We start from the raw sequence: 18,684 nt of genomic DNA, 5'->3' as shown, positions 1-18,684 counted from the left end.
CTTTGGCCACCATGTTAACTAAACCATAGCACTAAGTGCTATATCACTTCTCTGGACAGCCAGTTCTAATGCTTTTTAACCCTTTTAGTCAATATATGCTTCCTGGTGAAGAATTCACCTTCAGTATCCTTCACCCAGGATCTCAAAAGTATCTTATTTCCCTAAGGCTCACAACATCTTGTGTGGTACTATTCCATTTTATAGAAGGGTAAACAGATGCTGGCAACATGACCAGCAAAGGCACAGAGGACAGTGAACTTCTCTAGCCCTTACACACAGCCCAAGCTGCAGCAAAGCCACCCTGTGCACTGTGCAGACATGTTACCTGAAGTCAGGTGGGAGACCTTTTCTGGGGAGAGAGGCTTTTCTGGGAGAAGTACTTGCTCTTCTCATTGTTATCTGTTCTACTTTGACTCCTTCCCTGTCCTGATTTGTACCAAGTTGGGGCCAGCACTGAGCACAGTGCCTGCAAATGGATTCTGGTCTGCCTGCTTTAATATGGCTTTTCATTGCCTGGGGGAGATAGATCCTAGCTTTTATTCAGATCCCGGATAATCCTGTGATGCAGAAAGTGAGTGGGCAAAACTGGGAATGAAAGCCAACGCATGCCGATGCTCAGGCCGTTTATCATCTGTCTTACAGCAAAGGACAAAAGTGGAGGTAGCAGATGAAAAATGAGGAGGGAGCCAAAGTAAACAACTTTAGAGAGGTAGGAGGTAAGAGAAAGTTGTGCTTTTATGAAAGTGATAGAGAAATGGAATTTTGTCTTTAAAAAAAACCCAACCCAAACAAAAAAAACAAACAAAAAAAGAAAACAAAACAGCAACAACAAAACACAAAGAAAAAAGGCATTGTGAGAATATTAGAATCCGAGGGTTAGAGTCCACAATGACTGGTGATACTGGTGTGGGGAGGGCTCAACCTGTGGTGTCTCAACTGAAAGGCAAATTACTGCCTAGGAAAGGAAAAGTAAAGATGAAGACAGTGAAGCAAGTGAAATGCTTGGGATCTTTTGAATTAGCAGCCACTCACCATGTATATGCAGCAGTGATTAATACAAATAGATGGCTAGAGCTAAGCTGCTGGGATGGTTCCAGTTGTCAGTGTCACTTATTTTATTTGCTTCTCACATGAAGTCAAGGAAGTAGAGGTCCTGCAAAGATTAAACAGAGATACGAAAGTCGCTTATATTGCCTTGTATTTCAACGTGTTCATATTGCTGGGCAATCAATGCAGGAGAAATAATGTATGAGAGTTATGTTAAAAATAGTCATGCAATGCTTTATGGGACATAATTTGTCAGTGGCCATATCAAACCTGTTTTGAAGATTTGTGATGAATTTTACATAAGGCTTGTACTTCTACATTTCTTTTGTGTTTTAAAATATAAAAGCAGTATTAAAATTTGGGTAGGTACAAAGTAAAACCATGTTCAATCTACATTTTTACACATGCAGAGTGAGCTTCTTTTTAAAGTAATCTTCACTATGTCCAAAGCAAAGTTAGGTACTATATTTTTATTTTTTACGTCCTTGACTTCAACCTGCAACAAAACCGAGGTTTGTAAACATAAAGTAACAAGACTTTATGTCTTGTTCAGAGGAGATGCATAGTGAACAGTGAAAACAAGTCAGCAGCTGGCAGAGTCTATACATATGACACTGTATTCAGAATTTAAGTGATATACAACTGTAGGTAATGTATCTGGCATTTGTATCAACTTTCCCGAATATGAAAATCAGGCTATGGGCTTTTTATTGAATTGGTTACCACGTTAAATGGTTCATGATATTGGGGAAACAACCCACTACCCTTGTCCCCCAAGCCCCTCAGCTATACAAATAGCAGCAACAACTGTCAATAACATCACAAGCTAAAATATCCATATTGCATAATTCAGAAAAAAGGAGAAGTACTTTACTATTAAAAAAAAAATAAAGAAAAGGTGTTCTTTGTTTTGTCAGCAAAGCTTGCTGTTAGTACAGTAGCTTTTGTAGAAGTTACAGTCTGCTCAGGGCTAAGTCATGCCTGTGCTTTTGTCCCTTTCAATCATGAAGTGACCAAAAGGGTCACTGAAGCCCATGTTCCTTTTTCCATTTGGGACGCTGTTGTAAAGTCTGTCAACTATTTAACAGTGGATACAAAATAAGGATCGAATACTTGCAGTACTTGAGCTTCAGTAGCATCTCTTCTCTTTCCAAAGGTGCATGAAGAAGAGAGCGGATCAGTAGCTGCAATGCCAGGTCAGGCTGACCCAGGGGAAAGTGCTCTCAAGGGACCATACCCAGAGAATGCAGAGGTCCCAAAACCAGGTGGGATTTCCCAGGGCAGAGAGGCTGTGACAGCCATTGCCACCTGGGTAGTTATGGCAACAGCTGAGCCACTGCACCGGGACCCTGGGGACTGAGTGATCTTCTCCAGACTGAAATCTTCTGCTCAGGGCTCAATTACTCAAGTGTTGCAGAAGATGTAAAAACCATGCCATATTTTAGGTTTACTTAGAGAGCAATTGATAATGTTTACACTAGCTTAAATGTAATATTTTTCTTCTTTGAGACAAGCCCCCTTTTGAGAGGACTGTGGTAACACTGAAACATTATAGCACTCATTAGGCCAAACTCATTAGGGCTGCTCAGGGAAGTTGTGGAGTCACCATCCCTAAAGGTATTTAAGAGACATGTAGATATGGTGCTTAGGGACATGGTTTAGCAGTGGGCTTGGCAGTGTTAAGTTAATGGTTGGACTCAGCGATCTTAGAGGTCTTTTCCAATCTAAAAGTTCTATGATTCTAATGTGACTGGAAAATCAGACAAAATTCCAGACATAAACAAGCAGTTCTTCAATATCATGTTGTATATGAGTTTTTCTTCTGGTATGTCTCAAAGACAAGGAAATTCCAGTTTGCTTTAGTAAAAATTAGTGACTGAAGGCTAGAGATTACTGCTATTCCTTCTTCAGAAAGATAATAAGCACAGAAAGGAAAAAGAGACAAACTATAATTTAAGCAGTATTTGTGCAAGGGCCATTGGAAACATAAGCATTTGCACATACTGTTGAGGAATGGGAAGTGAGAGTATCATTTGCATGCATGCACAATATAATCCACAATTTACAAGTTAGTAGTAGAATAAATAGGAATCCCAGAACGTAAAAAACACTGCAGAGAAAATTCATTTAGTAAGGGTAAAATATGAAAAATTTAATGCTCTAGGGAAACCCTTTATTGATCCTTATAGCAAAATTCCCCCTGCTCTTTCCAAGGGGATTCCATGGACTGGGAGGGTTAGAAAGAATAATTTGCTAGTCAGTCTGGCATAGTGCCTGTTGCTTTTAAATGACAGAACAACAGACAGGAGATGAATTGTATGGTAAGTAGCATATTAAAATCAGCTGTGACTGTTTGAAAGGGGCTTCAGGTATGTTTTTTTTGTTTAGGAAGGCTTTTTTTTGTTATTAACAGTATTATTCAGTGGCTGTTTTTGAAAAATTCTGGTATGCTAAAGATGTAGGTACCAGCCTGAGTGTTAAATTGCAGGTGCTCCAAGGAGCAAATAAAAATTGGAAGTAGTAGGCAATACAAAATATTTAAATGGAAATAACACAAAGCTATTCATTAACAGCAAAAGTAAATATGTCTCTGGAAGCAAAAGGCAGAACAATGTTGACTTTGACTAAAGACTTACTTAATCCTACATTCTTAGTTATTACTTGAGTTAGCGGAGGGTATTTAGAATAGCTAAGCTAGGCTGATCATTAAGAAAGTTTGTGGAATTCAGCTTTAATATTATTTCAGAATGCCATTGAATTCAATTCTCTCAGCACCTTTATCTGCTTTTTCTTTGTCTGACTAGGCTAGAAACTCTTCTGTTATCTTATTGATTAATATTTTAGGAGGCAAAGTATTCAAGCTTTTGTTTGATCTAAAAAAGATTTTATTTTTTCCCGGAGAGGAGTATGCAGACAAGTATTCCTGGGAGTCTGTAAGCTTCTGAGATATTTTCAGCAAAAAAGTGCATGTTCACTTTCTGTGTTAAGAGGAATTTTCTCAAAGACATATACGTAAATCTATTCGATCTAGATGGCAAGTGACTATGCAGACTTTTTTTTTAGTAAACGACAGGTTTAGCAGTCACATATAATCTTAAACTGCAGGTGTTTTACTGTTGATGATTGCACAGTAGAGGAAAAGAAGAAGGAGAGGAATGAGAAGGAACAGGGAAGGAGAGGAATAGTTCACTGCCAGAGTGGAAGACAGGATGGTGAGGCAATTTGCATAATTTATAATGGGCTGCTGATCAACAGTAAAAAATTCCCAAATAAACATTTCCATCTCTTTGCAATAAATATTTTTTTACAGGTACAACAAAACAATATTAGAGTGAATTTTACTGTTTCACTCATTGTTATTGATTTCAGCATCATTTTATAGTACTATATGGAGGAAATCTGGAAACAATTCCTGCTTTGTTTCCAGCTCAGTGCTAGGATGACTTCATTCAGTAGCACAAAATTCAAGCTTATTTCTGCTGGTGATCAGTGATAACACACATGAGTAAACCAAGAGTTGTCAATTCAGCCTGCCACTTTACCTTTGTTCTTTTGATAAATCCCAAGAGCTGCAAATAAATGACTTTGATACCATCTGTACTTGCAATTAGTACCAAAGTTACAAATATGTTCGTGTGGATGTAATTGAGGGCAAAACTTGAGGCTGCTAGATTTCAATTCACTGTACAAACACAATTTCTTCCAGTTAGTTGACACCTTTTAAACTTTATATCTTTAATGAGAGAAACTGAGAATGAGAAAACTCCTTAATGAGGGGAATTGAAATGGAGATGGCTCTACAGGTTCAAAGTAAATCATAAAGAGAGCCTAGACTGTTTTGTTTTCCCACTAACTCACTGGATCAAATCCTATCTCCTTAAATCAGTTCCTTACCTCCCATTTCTTTATTGCAAACCAGATTTGTCCTTTATAACCTCAAATTTCCATTACTTAGGAAAAGGCCTCTGAAGGTCATGAAATTGCTTATATTAAAAAAAAATTGGCTCGCAAGCCTTTGTTTGCTTAAAGCACATTTCTATCTAATTTGAATATGTTTCTCTGCTAATTTGGGCATAGAAAGATGCTGTAAGTAGTGTTCTTTAAACCTAGGAGTGAATTTAGGGGCATGGGATCAGGTCTTCTATGCCTCATTCTCTAAGTAGTCTTAAAATTAGTGAGGAGAACACTGCCCTTGTTCTGTCCAGATGGTTATTGAATTATGAACATTATTTAATAGGAGATACAACTGATGGCAATTTAGAAGCGTATGAAGTTAACATGAAACATCCAGGCTGCAATCCAAAGTGGAACAGATGGATCTGAAATTGGTTAATGCTAGATCAAGGAAAGCTCAAGTATTTGTACTTATTGGTGCTATCTAGGTTACCCCTGGTGATGATGATGCAGCCATGCATGCCTTAGCTTGCCTGTACTTTGCACTAAGCTAGCCTAATCCAAGAAACTATACAGGCAATAGAGGAGTTGTCACATGATGCCTTTAACTATTTCCCTGTTGAGTAAAACTTTGATAGTTCTATCTCCAACCATCCACATACTAAAAGTTTTATTTGTGTTGGCTTCTTTTTGTAAACTTATATTATTGGTATATATTTTTTCACAAGTAGAGTTTCTTTATTTTCCCTTCTTGCAGCATGGCCATCTGCCTTCACTTCAGCTTTAACCTCATCTTCTAGATTTTTGTTCTCACTTGTTCACTTACCCATTGTTTTCACCTGTCTCTCTAAGTAATAATAAACATACATCTTTCCATGCTTCAGTGTCCAGCTTCTTGCTCTGCTCTATCTTCTCAGTTTTTGCTCTCTGTCATGGCTCATGGGTCACACAGTTCAAAACTTTCTTTTAGAGAAGTGAAAGATATTGTATTTTCTCCAGTCTCACTTTAACCTTGATCTTTTGTCTGATTTTTTTTTTTTTAATAAACCAGTGCCTACCACTAGACCAAATAGTTGCCTCCCCACACAATGTAATATGTTATTGTTTCATCTTTTATTAAAAAAATTATATTAATTTGTGCTTACAGCAAAAATGTAATACAGCTTTAGGCCTTACAGAATTGTGTTTAGCAGATTATAGAACAATTGTTCTGATCCGTGAAATTAACTACAAAACACTAATCACAATCAGATCTAGCACAACAAAAGGGGATTCAATTAAAAATTTAAATACCCGAGAGTTTTACTTTCTGATTTGTAGAACTGCAGCTCACTCTTACCAACCTTGACTATATTGCTTTTTCCTGATACCTGCATCGAGAACAGTAATTTCCACGTGGAATCCTCTCTTTAATCCCTCTCTTTCTGGTAATATCAGTTTATTTGAAGGGACAGTCTCTCCCACTCTTACTCCATTGTCATATTTTCAGTCAGTAAAGATACTGTGATGGTAGGTCTGTAAGTGACCTGGAAGCTCCCCTGGGATCAGATTGCTGTTTAAGAATTGAGCCCTGTCAGTTTGCCTGCCCAGTCAGGAACTTGCTCTTATCTATGGTAATTGCTTTTAGAGCTGGAAAGCAAAAAGGCTCTTCTCTGAGATTCCCATGCTTCATCCTTGCTTATGGCAGACCAGTTTCACAGCTGCTCCAGCCCACTTAGGAGTCATTTTTCTTTCACCTAGTGGATATAAATCTGCTGCATTCTGCCTGCAATTGACTGTCCCTCTGCTTTGCTTTAGGACTTGTCCATTCAGCATTGCTTGATGATCCTGCAGTCCCTTGGCATTGCCCATAAGTTGGGTGGGAGAGGGGTCAAGTTTTAGGCTGATTGATAGAAGCAGAAGTGACTGCCCCTTTCAAGTCAAGCTAGGGTGAGCCATTTCTGCTGGCTTGCTCAATCTAGGGTGCAGCTGCAGTCCATGCTATTTAAAAGCAAATGTTTACAGGAGAGAACCAGTTTCCACAAGGCAAACAATTTTCTCTGGTTCTAACAGATTTTCTAGCTATTGATCAGCACAGCTACTCTTTGAAAGGGAAAGAAAGAGTTCACTGGGGTGAGCAGCAAAGTAGCAAAATTTACACTGTATTAATTTATATGATACCAACTGTATGCTCAATGGTATTGCTTCCAGCCATATTACATAGCTGTAGAAATTTCAAGGCTGACTACTGTCACTTCAGGGGCTATAGCAGCTGCTGGAGATTGTTGGAGTGAGAATGACCTGGATTTACCTTTTTCCTGCATAATTCTTCAGTTAAAAAATTTCTAAGAGGGACAAGAATCCAGCTCTGAAAGTAAAAATGTTTCCCTTCTGCTTTGTGCACACCATGCAGGAATTGGTGTAGCCATGGGAAAAGGGGAAAACTCACAGTTCTTTAAGAATAACCAACTGGAGATCAGGCAAACAAATAAAAGGGATTTTCTCATATTGAATGTTCGTGGGAGAACAGGACAAGAAAAACATTTTTTTTTATTTTCCGTTTACAAGGATCTCCTTGAGTTTTTAGATCTATATTGTTTTTTGATCTTTAGTCAAGTGCCTGCTTTAGACAACATTTTGCATCATTAATTCCCCCTATCCTGCTGGCTGCTGCATGTGGGAAGCCCTGTGCTCCCATGTGGAGCCTCACCATTTTTAATGGTGTGCTGTGTGGGCAAAGGCAATTCCCCCTGGAGAGAAACTTTCAGCATGAGGTGCATTAGTCAGTCTTCCCTTGTTTATGTTGATCTTCCAGGCAAAAAAAAAAAGGAAGATAAAAGGTAGCAAAGAACTGAAAGCTGCACATGCATCCTCGTCCACACACACGCGGAACTACACATGCACAAAGACAAAGCAGATATCACAAGAAACTATTCTAGTTAATTTTTGTGTTGTCTAAATTATGAGCTGACAGTATCCCCTCGTATCCTGAAACAGCATTATCAATTGCAGCATCTCACAGGGAGAGATTTCTCATTTTCTCATGTTTTGATTTCTGAGGATAGAGCTACAGTTATTTTATATGTACATTTTAATTTTTTATTCATATTTGCTGTTGAATCACAGTTTTACATCCAGATGAAGAAAGTCAAGGGCAGTTCTCTTTCAGCTAAAAACATTCTTTAAAAATTTGGCTGCTGTGTTCTTTGATTTATTGCCTTGCTTATGTTTGACAAGATACCAAGTCTCAGGCCACAATATTCTTATTATGAACAGGAGTGGTTTTTTTCTCCTCTCTTGGTGATAGATAATTCAGAAGAGCTTGCACTTTAGGAGGGAAAGTTACAGTTTCTGAATATTATATTAATTATGTCAGACAGTGCACTAGGGACACTGTACCTGCCTGTTTAATTGCCTTGCAGAAGCTCTAGGTCTGAGTTCCTATATTGTCATGCAGATTGTATAGCCAGTTACTTCTGTGCAAAGGAGTGTGAATATTCTACTTAGTGAAATTTCTTCTCTTGTTTTAGCAGTGACAACAATCATACATGGAAGCCCACGTTTACAGAGAGATCATTTTCTAAGGAAATCAAATGGGACAAACTAATCAGAGATAGTACACACATTTTATAAATTTAGAGTATATTTTTGTTTCCTGTTTGAAAGTCTATAATTTCAGAAATGTTGACTTGGTACATTTATAAAATTGTCTGTAACATGGGTGCCACTTTGTTAGAAATATGCAGAGCCAGTTCCAGCTACTTGTGTCCTAACAATTTGTGGCTTCCTCTATTAAATTTAGGAGAATACTTACAACCCAGAAATGATTACATGAGTTTTGGACTCAGCCAGAGTCAATGTGATTTTCCAGCCAGTGGCCCTCAAAACACTATCCAGATGATGAGGATCCTGGTCATACCTTCCTTTCAGTCATATCATTTACCCCAGGGACTCTGAGAAGTGGATTCCTCCTCTAACAAGGACACCTTTAATTACTGGAAAATATGATGTTCTGTAAAACAACAAGACATTTGTTGCTTATTTGTCTAAGTTGCCTTAAATAGCTACTTTTGTCTACAAAAGAAGGAACTAAGAGACTGCTCCACAGCCAGTAGAGCTCTGTTGGTCTTGCTGTTGGGAGCACAGCAGAAGGAGTACACACTAGGTAAGCTCCAAAATATGTCTGCACATAAAATAGATTTGAGAGAAAACAGCCATGAAAAAACCCTTTGTCATTGCCTGCATCTGAACCTGATGAGCATTTAAAAAATCTGGTAATTTTTAATAGAATGAAGACATATTCAAAAAAGCACTGAGCAGGATAAATATTTCTATGATCAATATCATGAAAGTAGCCAGTCTTAGGAAGCATCGAAGAAAGGTGTGAACATATCTGTAGGACTGTTTATAACCCTAGCTATCCTCCCACGGAAAGACCCTGTTAAGTCAAGGTAAGTGGTGCCAACTGCCCTAAAATGGTGCCTGTCTGTTCTAATTTTTTTGATGCTGCACGTTGAAGTTTAGTGTGATAGTGATTGTACTGACCCATTAAGGCTGAAATGGATAGGAAAATGCAGTTTTCATCTACAGCTTTGTATTGTGGTGCAACAGAAATATTCTTTTCTTGCACCATTCTTGCTTGGAAGAGACACAGTGGGCCCCTGCTTTCCCTGTCCAATTAGATAACACTGGTACGTTTTACTATAAGGTTGCATTGTAAATGGGGTTCTTTTAAAATGCATTTGGCAGCCTGAAGACACTACCAGAACAAATTAGTTATTCTTAGTGCTGCATTCGAACAGTACCTTTTCAATTGCTTTGAAAATAGAGTCACTCCACACTTTTAGTGGTTTATCACAACTCAGTACAACTTGTGTCATTCTGCTTAAACTGGCTTGGTGACTCTTCCCTTCTTAATTTTTTTGTGTGAATTTAGTGTTCATGAAAGATGCCAAATGAACAGCCTTGGAGGTTTTCCCTTATTTTTCCAGAGGAAATTCAGAATATCTGCAATGAGAATCCGGTGTTTGCCACCCCAGTAATTTGACATTTAGTTGTCCGGCCAGTGGAAGGAGAAGGTAGTTCAGACTCATGCAGGCTGGGTCTTTGCTTGTCCTGCTCACACTGCTTCAACAGGAACATTGCAGTGCTCTGTGGCATTCAGAGCTGAAATCATAGATTTTTCTCCTGTCTGCCATGTCTTCTTTCATAACAAGTCAATAGCTTTTCCTCACATTTGCCAGGTCTGTTGCTTGCTATGGGGAAGTGTTTTACAAGGTTTGGTTAAAATGCTGCACGTTGATGACTTTGTAGGAATGAGTTTAAAAAAGCACTTAAACATAGTCCTGCAGAAGAGAATGGGCTACCTGTCTTAATTTAAGCCCTTTCTTAAGCGTTCTACTGATCTCTGTCCATTATTCTTATTTTACTAAAAGCTCTCTGATAATGATCAGTTTTGCTTAATATTAAAAGTTGTTGGGTGGTGATCAAGTCCTCCTATAACCCTTTATAAAGCCATGTAAGTCCAGGAAAAAGCTTCTGTTTTACATACCAAAGCATGCAGATGTCTAAGGGTACAGGACATTTCCATATGTGTTTGACTTAGGAGCTAGCATCTTGACTATTTTGAACATATTGTTTCAAGTGCATACAGGACTTCAGGTTCAAAGAGATATATTTTTGCAACCATGATATAGCAGGTGTCAAGCTTTGCTCCCCTCTTACACTTAGAATTCAATTGTGTAAACTTTACACCTGAGTACTTGGAGCATGAACAATTTATTTGAAGATACCAGTCAAACAGTTGGCAGTACAAATACTCCCAAATGCACCTGCATTTGATTTTTCATGTGCAGAAAGAAAACTGGCTTTCAGTGCAGATGAAAGCACCCACATTTTGTTTCTTAATTAAAACTTTGGGGTTTGGGTTTTTTTTTTTTTACATATGCATAAGGGCTGAAAGAGGGGCAGCAGCAGATTTTTAAAACTAGTTTGGGTGAAATACCCAGGAAGGAATTATGACGTATTATCAATAGACTCACAGTAGTTTTTTCTCAACATTTGAGAGTTAGATTACCAGTCTAGTGACACAATTTGCTCCTATACTAAAGTAACCCAATAAGAGTCAGATGAGGCTTACAGAGATTTTGTTTTTTGGCACAGAAGTGTTAGTGAAGGCACTTCGAACCCCTCTACCATCTGAATACCTGAGATTAGCTCAGTTGTTTAAAACCTGGTGCTAATAACACCGAGGTCATGGGTTTGATCCCCTGTATGTGACATTCACTAAAGAGTTGGACTAATATCCTTGCTGTTTAGTCTTTCTGTATGTAAGTTGCTGCATCAGGAGACACACCATCATTCTCTGGCCATCAGTCTGTTAGCATTCAGTCTTGGTGTACTGAAGCACCCAGGAATGTGTCCTCCTTCACTAGGAAGCCAGGCTGATGCAAACCTACAGAGTATATCACATCTGCATTAAAGCAGCAAAAAGTAATTGGTGCAGTTCAATATGTTCAGGGGACTTTGCTGTTGTGTAGCTAACCTAAAGACAAGGTCTTAGGTCTAGGCTGCTGATAGTCCTACAGTTTCGAGGGTTTTGTGCTATGAAATGTGGTAGGTATGTGCTAATGCTGTTCAAAAATCCTGGAATTTGATTTGGATAAAACATTCTTATCTTTCAAAGCTTGGAGTATAGTTTATTATCTATGTACACTGTTAAACAGCTCCCAGGTTTCAGATTTGAGGTGTCTGTATTTTGCCATGAGGCACGTGTTGCAAGAGCATATAAATCAGTCTGGCATCTCACTGTAGGAAAGGTGCTTCATTTAGGATAAACCTGTGCCCCTAGTGTCCTTCCATGGCAGACTAATAAAAGAGAGATGTTTTCTGTAACTGAGGGAGCAAATACAAGCAAATGATCTCTTTTAAAATGTAGACACAATTGACTAATAGTAGCTAAAATATGAAATATCTCCAGAAACTTCCTCTCCTGAGAACGAATTGGCATTTTTGGTGTAATCTAGCTCATTCTAATGTGGTTTTTCATGACAAGGCTGTTTCCTGATCCTGTCAGAATATTCTCATTTTTTATTTCTTTGTGTAAAATGTCTGTATTTCAGGTGTCTGAGAATCAGTGGATGCTGAAAAAGACAATTTCCTGGGTACCTTATACAAAAGTTTAGTTACTACCCTCATGGTAGACTGAACACAATATTTTCTTTTTCTAAATCACTTGTTCTTGAATGAATTTGTAATTTTCTTTCCTTCACATAATCTCTTCTCTTAAAGGTACTTAAACAGAAAAAAAACTAAAGGAAAGGAGAGAGGAGGGAAGGGGAAAGGGAAAGGGAAGGGGAAGGGCAAAGGGGAAAGGTGGGGAAGGGAGGGAAGGGGAGGGGAGGGGAAAAACCTTGTTTAAAGCAAGGAAGCTCCAGAAAATAATCTAATTTGTATGATAAAAAATTAGTTTATATTTCTGAAGCCTTAGTCATCATGCTTGCAACTGCATCTTGTAATGAGGACATATTAAATAATTAGTGGTAATTGCATGCTGAAATAGTCCTATGTATACATTAATGTGAGCCTGTTTAGGCCATAGACACAGTGACTTAGTAATTGCTGTATTAGCAAAGTTAATAGTCAACGTAAAGAATGATACTTGTTTGCTGATATTGAGATATTGTTCCTTAGCTGTAGTCCTTGAATAGGCTGAACATTTCCAAAACCAGATGAATATTCTATAGTTACATTAAAAAAAAAAAAAAGAGTACCCTGAATTTTCTAGATTCATTACAGAAGATGGGTTCTTGAGATTCATGAGCTTTCCAGAATGTTTTTTCTTCATAAAATTTTAGGTTTTTTTAAAAAAAGAAAAAGTCTTTACTTTTCACATCTAAAGATATCAACATTTACAATTGACCACTTCTCATAATGATTTCTAGAAATTCGGTTTTCAACTTGAAAAATAAACTGAGAAGAGAAGGTGAGGTTGATGTTACCTGTATTACCTGGAATTTGGCTACTTAGTAAGTCTCACAGAATGGGAAAATGGGAAAATAATTATCTGTCTGGAAGAAGATATCTGTTCTTGCATTGTTGCTGTTCGTTTGTCTTGCTAATTATTTTTGAATCATCATACTAAAATGTACAGATACAAAAATCATAGTGGAGTAAATTATATCTGGTATGCTTACCTGAAAATTATGGTTTTTAGTTCATCCCTATATGAAGACTTATCTAGACTCAAAGAAAGTATTGATAAGGCCAGGGTGTGATTCAGTAATATGAAAATGACATGGGAGTCACAGCAGACAATCATAAGAAGCCAAGACCCCAATCTGATGCTGTATGCAAGAGAGCAATATAATTCCCGCGTGCTTACGTCTGCCAATATCAAAAAAGAAGTAAGCAGATGGAATTTTCTCAGTGTCACGTGTAACTGCATTAAAAGTTGTCACATGAAAAGGGGAGATTTACCCAAACCCTCTGTGTTTGATTAGTCTGTCAGTGCCCCCAGAAAGGCAAGACCCTTGTGCCCAACCAGTGTGTCAGCATCTCGTTATGGGGACCCTTCACTGAGCAGTTCACTAGATCAGGAGGGTGATTTCACTGACTTGTTCAGGGCCACATTCCAAACAGAGAAACACCTTCTTGGGTGTTTACCCACTGCCAATGACTGCCAGCGCCCTTGAAGGACTCACATTACCAGTTTATAGGGTAGCACTCTTTACAGGTTAAGATTCAAGAATGGTTGGTGACAGTATCTGACTGCCAAAATATATTCAAAGTAATATACTAGTTCAAAGCAATATACTAAGCAGCTCTAATCCCCAATAAAAGCTAGTTTGAGCTAATGATTCGGCATGCATAGAGTACAGTTCTTACCCAACAGGTATCCCTATGGAGGAGATGACGGGTTCAGCTTGTCGATTGATCCCAAATGTTATGTTGGAGTCTTCCCCGACTTCTCCCCATTCTTAATTCACTTTTATAATATTTTATTATGTTTAGGTGGAACTTGAGTGACTGTAATCATACATCTTACTCAGTGAGTGGTGATCATACTGTGAGAGCAGGTATATCAGGACAGTACCTGAGATAACCTGGGGATGGAGACATGTATCAGTCCAAGGAGAGTCATTTTGCCATGGTTGCTGATTCACCAGCAGGATATCTTCCTTTATCTCCCTTGGTTTTCAACTGCTGTGCAGCTTATCACCTAGAAAGTACTAAACTGAATTTGAAACACATTTAGCTACAGTTTTGCCCATGTTTTTAATTGCAAAGGTAGCTATCTTTCTGTCAAGCTTTTTTTTCACTTAGCTGTGAAAGGACACTTTCTTTTAACACCTTTTTTAACAGAAAGGGCTCTTTAGACACCAGTAATATTAATAAAGTCCAAATAAGAAATGTTTTTCAGCCTCCTTGGAAAAGTTTTCTTGATTGCCTGTTCCACGTGGGGATTAACCAAAGAGTGTTCACCTGTTTTCAAAATGGAAAAATGGGAAAATAAGATAGATTGGACATTCAGGACAGACATAAATATTATGTGAATTGGGACATGAAAGGGGAAGCTTATTCCCAGTCTCAGGTTTAAAAGTGAAAGTCATACCATACAAAATAAGGGGGGCACAACCTATCCTGCTTTTGTTATTCTCTTTCTGGTCTTGCTCACCTTAGAATGACTGAAAACACAGTATTGTGGCCAGTCATCTGAGAGAAAAGGGTTGGGATGCAAATATTAGCTCTGAATCTTTTTTTTTTTTCCCTCCTGTTCCCTCCCCAGCATAGGGGAAGTTATCTTTATTGAAGCATGTCTATTTTTTGCACAAACTTTTGGCTTTGAGCAGTTGACATCTTTGTGACAGAAAGCTATTTTACCAGAAAAATTCTGATCAACTCCAATATTGATCTTTTGGAAGGCAGTAGCAGGACTCCAATTCTATCAGGAATTCAATCAACAAATATAAAAGCAGAGAATTTAAGGCATACGTTTTCAAATGTTTTCTCTCTTTTGAGAAGAGAATTCACATCTCCTGTCACCTTTAGTCTTGCTTCTACAAATAAGCCAGATTTCTTCTTACTTCAAAATGTCATTATGCTTGTTCTCCAGCTGCTTTAAGCCAGCAGAGTGAAACATCTCCGTATTTTGTAGAAGAATATATAAACTTTGCTATTTGAATCTTTCTGCCTGGTTCAAAATAGTCTTTATATATGATCTAGTATCATAGCAATTCTTTTGTCACATTAAGATAAAATGACAACTTCTATATGTAAAAGGCCAGATGACTCTTTCCATTTAAGCTTTTGCAATTGTAAATATGGAGCATGAGAGCTAAGATACAGTTATTAATATAGAGAGAAGTGCATTACTCTGCTGTTGTATTTGCAGTGCAGGAGGGCTGACGTGGTGGGTAGCACTGGTACAATGTAGGGATAGATATCAAACTGTTCACCACTGCATGTCTTCAGCTGTGCACTCACCTTCTGAAATGGGAATAGAAATTGTCATGCAAATAGATTTATTATCTTTCAGAATAACTTGCTTTTAACTCTTGATTTCTTAACATCCATTGCTGTAGATTCCTGCAGCTGCAGTTATGCAGTTTGTAAAACTCTGCTCTGCTCAAATATACAATTTTAAAAAGAAAACCAAATGCTCTTCCCAGTCATCAAGATAGATTTTTCCAGTAGAGCAACTGTTTTCCTTCCCTTTATCCAGCCTCTGTTTCTCTTTTTTGTTTAGTGCCAATTTTCAACGATAAAAACCAAGTAAAATTGTGATGCCATCAACTGGCTCAATAAAAAAACACTGGTGTCTAATATTGAAAAGTTTGACCCCATTCAGCTAAGGCTTAACATGGCTGAAACATGGAAAATGGTGTACGTAATGAGTAGGAAACTGGAAGAAAATGTTAGCTACCAGATAAGAGGAAGAAGTAATAACATTTTAAACTTGTTTTTTTCTGAAACTAAATTGTATGGCATCTATGTGCATGAACATGTGAATAAATGGCTGTACACTGCCCTGTGTGGCTGTAAGTCCTTGGCTTGCTACCTCTGCCAGTTCTCGTCGTTGTATTTTCTGATGTTGTAAAGAGCTCATAAGTCTAAACAGGGTTTTCTGGAGAAGAGGCAAGTGGATAAATTTACACCAGACCTCTGTGTTATGAGGTTAGAGAGAGTCCTGACTTGTTGCAGTGGGATATTTTATGCAGAAAGAGTCGCAACTGAAAATTGTGCTCTCAGTGTCCTCTGGAGTCGCTGTGTCCCTAAAATGGCAGGATTGTTAACAGTTTTCCCTGAACTCACAAGAAAGAGCTCTGTAGCAGCCTTTTTGGCAAGGCTCTGGGATGCCATATTCCCTGACGGGTCATGTGTAATTTAGCTGACAAATTTGTCTGCCTACCTTGTCTAGAGCTGGACATTTTTTGGCTGATATTTTAACAAAAATACAAAACATAGCTTTATTACAAAAATTGCTAGGAAAAATTTATTTCAAATTTTAAAATTAATTATTTTAGTGATTTTGCTTTGAAAATGTTTTAGACTTCATATTTTCAACAAAACTGTTTATTTGACAAAATAGGTAGGGTTATTCCTTAAAGGTATGTTTTGCAATTAGTTGGAATTTCTAACCATCTCCAGCACACACATCTATGGATTAAATAACATTCCTAGAAGGCTTCACTGAGCTTTTTTACACTGATCTGGCATATTTGCTTGTTCAGATTATTCTTAAATGGTGCTGTACATTCAAATGAACCCATCATAATTTCAACGAATACCAAAGCAATTAATAATGATTAAACACTTACATTAAATGTCATTCTCTGTATTTCAGTTAGAAAAAAATTCTGGCATCTATTTTTATTTGAAGAGAGTCACATTGCCCACAGAAAATTTCAAGTACATACTCAAAGTTTAGCAATTAGCATAGATCAGAAGGCCAGGAACAGAACAGACAGCGAGAAGTGGTTTGGAATTTTGGTTATTTCATGGGAGGCATGTGCTTTCTCAAGCTGTTTCTTTCCTGGAGTCAAGATGAAAATCAACATGAAAAAAAAGTCTTTTCCAGCTTTTTGAAGATGAGATAAGAGAGGTTTCTTTTTTGCTTTTGCCCCATTTGGTTATGAAAACCCAGAATGGAAATTTGAGTGCAATCATTTTCCCCAGGTCTTTTGGCAGTCCTGAGGCATCAGAAGGTTTTTTTTTCTGTTTAGGTTGTCACAGTGGGCATTTCAGCTGTCACTTCAGAACCAGGATGTAGGGCTAATGGAGGGCCCCTTAGTCTCCCTTGCCCAATTTCTTTTGTGACCAAATATATTTTTATATACACAGACACTAATAGTGGAGAGGGAAACAGGAGACAATCAGAGCAGTTTCATATATCTCTGATCATATAAAATGTAATAAGCCTTGTGGTGGGATTGAAAAGAAGGTGAGGATATAAACATCCTTCAGGGGCAGTTTGTCACTGATTTATGACAAAATCTTCTCCAAAAATCAAATTGAAATGGCTTCCATTTTGCATTTTGCAGGTCCCACCGTAATAACAGCCTCATCAACTTTCAAAGGACAAGAGGTAAGAGTGCTAAGTTCAATACCTGTACAGCAGCTCAATATATCTAACCACAAGACTATTGAAATTATTCTGCTTTTTTGGCATGATTGTGGACTAGAAGGACATGGAAATACTGATCTTCCTAATAAGATTCATTAATTCTGATAAAAGTAAATTATTTATCCCTCACTGCCTTTTTTGTCATGGTTTAGGTATGATACTTCCCAATTCAGTGCCCTCACCAAGACTCTCAAAACACATGCCACTCTCACTCCCTGCCCCATTTTCCCATCCCCCTCCCTGCTGCAGTGGGATGGAGGGGAGAATTAGAGGTGCAAAAGGCAAAGATGACGGGCTGAGATAAGAACAATTTACTGGAAACAGCAATGAGATAAGAAAACAAACAGTAACAGCAACAATGTATGACAGAGGGTATAAGAAGAGAAACTATTCACACAGAAAAAAGCCTTCCCAATAATAGACAATACTGGATGGATCACGTCACCATGTTTTCTCCACTGGAAGGAATCCCTTCTCCCTGCAAGAGTCCCTTTTCCCAAACCCAGACAGTGAGGTGAGGTAATATAGAATAACCTCTGTGTCCTAACCATGCCCCTCCCAGCTATGGCAAAAAATTAACTCTGTCCTGGCTGGAACCAGGGCACCCTTTTACAAGCTTGGTGGTGTTCATAATTATTACCCAGAGTCTTTTATCATGCAGGATAGTCTGCCTTGCTAAAGAGCACCTGGTGGAGAGGGTGCAGAGCAGATGGGCAAATAGATAGAGCAACTTCATCATGGTCCCTTCTTGTATGGTAGCCTTTATGAAGGAAGAAGCACACCTCTTTTTTTTCTCCCCTTTTTCTCAGGGTATAGCAAAGTGACATTAATCTGCCATGATTGAGATATCAGTTTGGTTAGCAGGCACGAAGCAACCTTAAGCAAAAGGGCAGAACAGCTTGAGAACTGTTGGTTGTTAGTGTTTGGTAACAACCTGATCGAGAAGCCCTGAAGTGGTTCAAATCACAGACTGCCTGCTAAGTGGTCTTCGGGGAGGCTGCTCTGCATCTAATCCCACTGAGAGAAATATGAACGGGAGTAGACTGGAGATCAATGTAGGTGCCTTGTTAGGGATATTAACTACCTCACCTTCACTTCTAACTCCTGCAGCATGACAACTCTATTCCCAGAGGCCCAGA

General features: G+C 38.3%; 1 long non-coding RNA gene across 1 annotated transcript; it reads left to right on the top strand.

Moving 5' to 3' along the window:
* Positions 1–161: 161 nt before the first annotated feature.
* LOC127477771 (uncharacterized) lies at positions 162–17,513 on the top strand. The gene is made up of 3 exons (XR_007907028.1): positions 162–716; positions 2,204–2,312; positions 17,463–17,513. It is a non-coding gene; the product is annotated as an uncharacterized LOC127477771 (long non-coding RNA).
* Positions 17,514–18,684: the final 1,171 nt, after the last annotated feature.

Source organism: Manacus candei, unplaced genomic scaffold (assembly GCF_025592945.1).
Source record: "Manacus candei isolate 608988 ecotype Guabito, Panama unplaced genomic scaffold, ASM2559294v1 h1tg000056l, whole genome shotgun sequence".
Classification (NCBI taxonomy): Eukaryota; Metazoa; Chordata; class Aves; order Passeriformes; family Pipridae; genus Manacus; species Manacus candei.
Note: the sequence above shows the minus strand (reverse complement) of the source record. Positions and strands in the feature narration are given on the sequence as shown.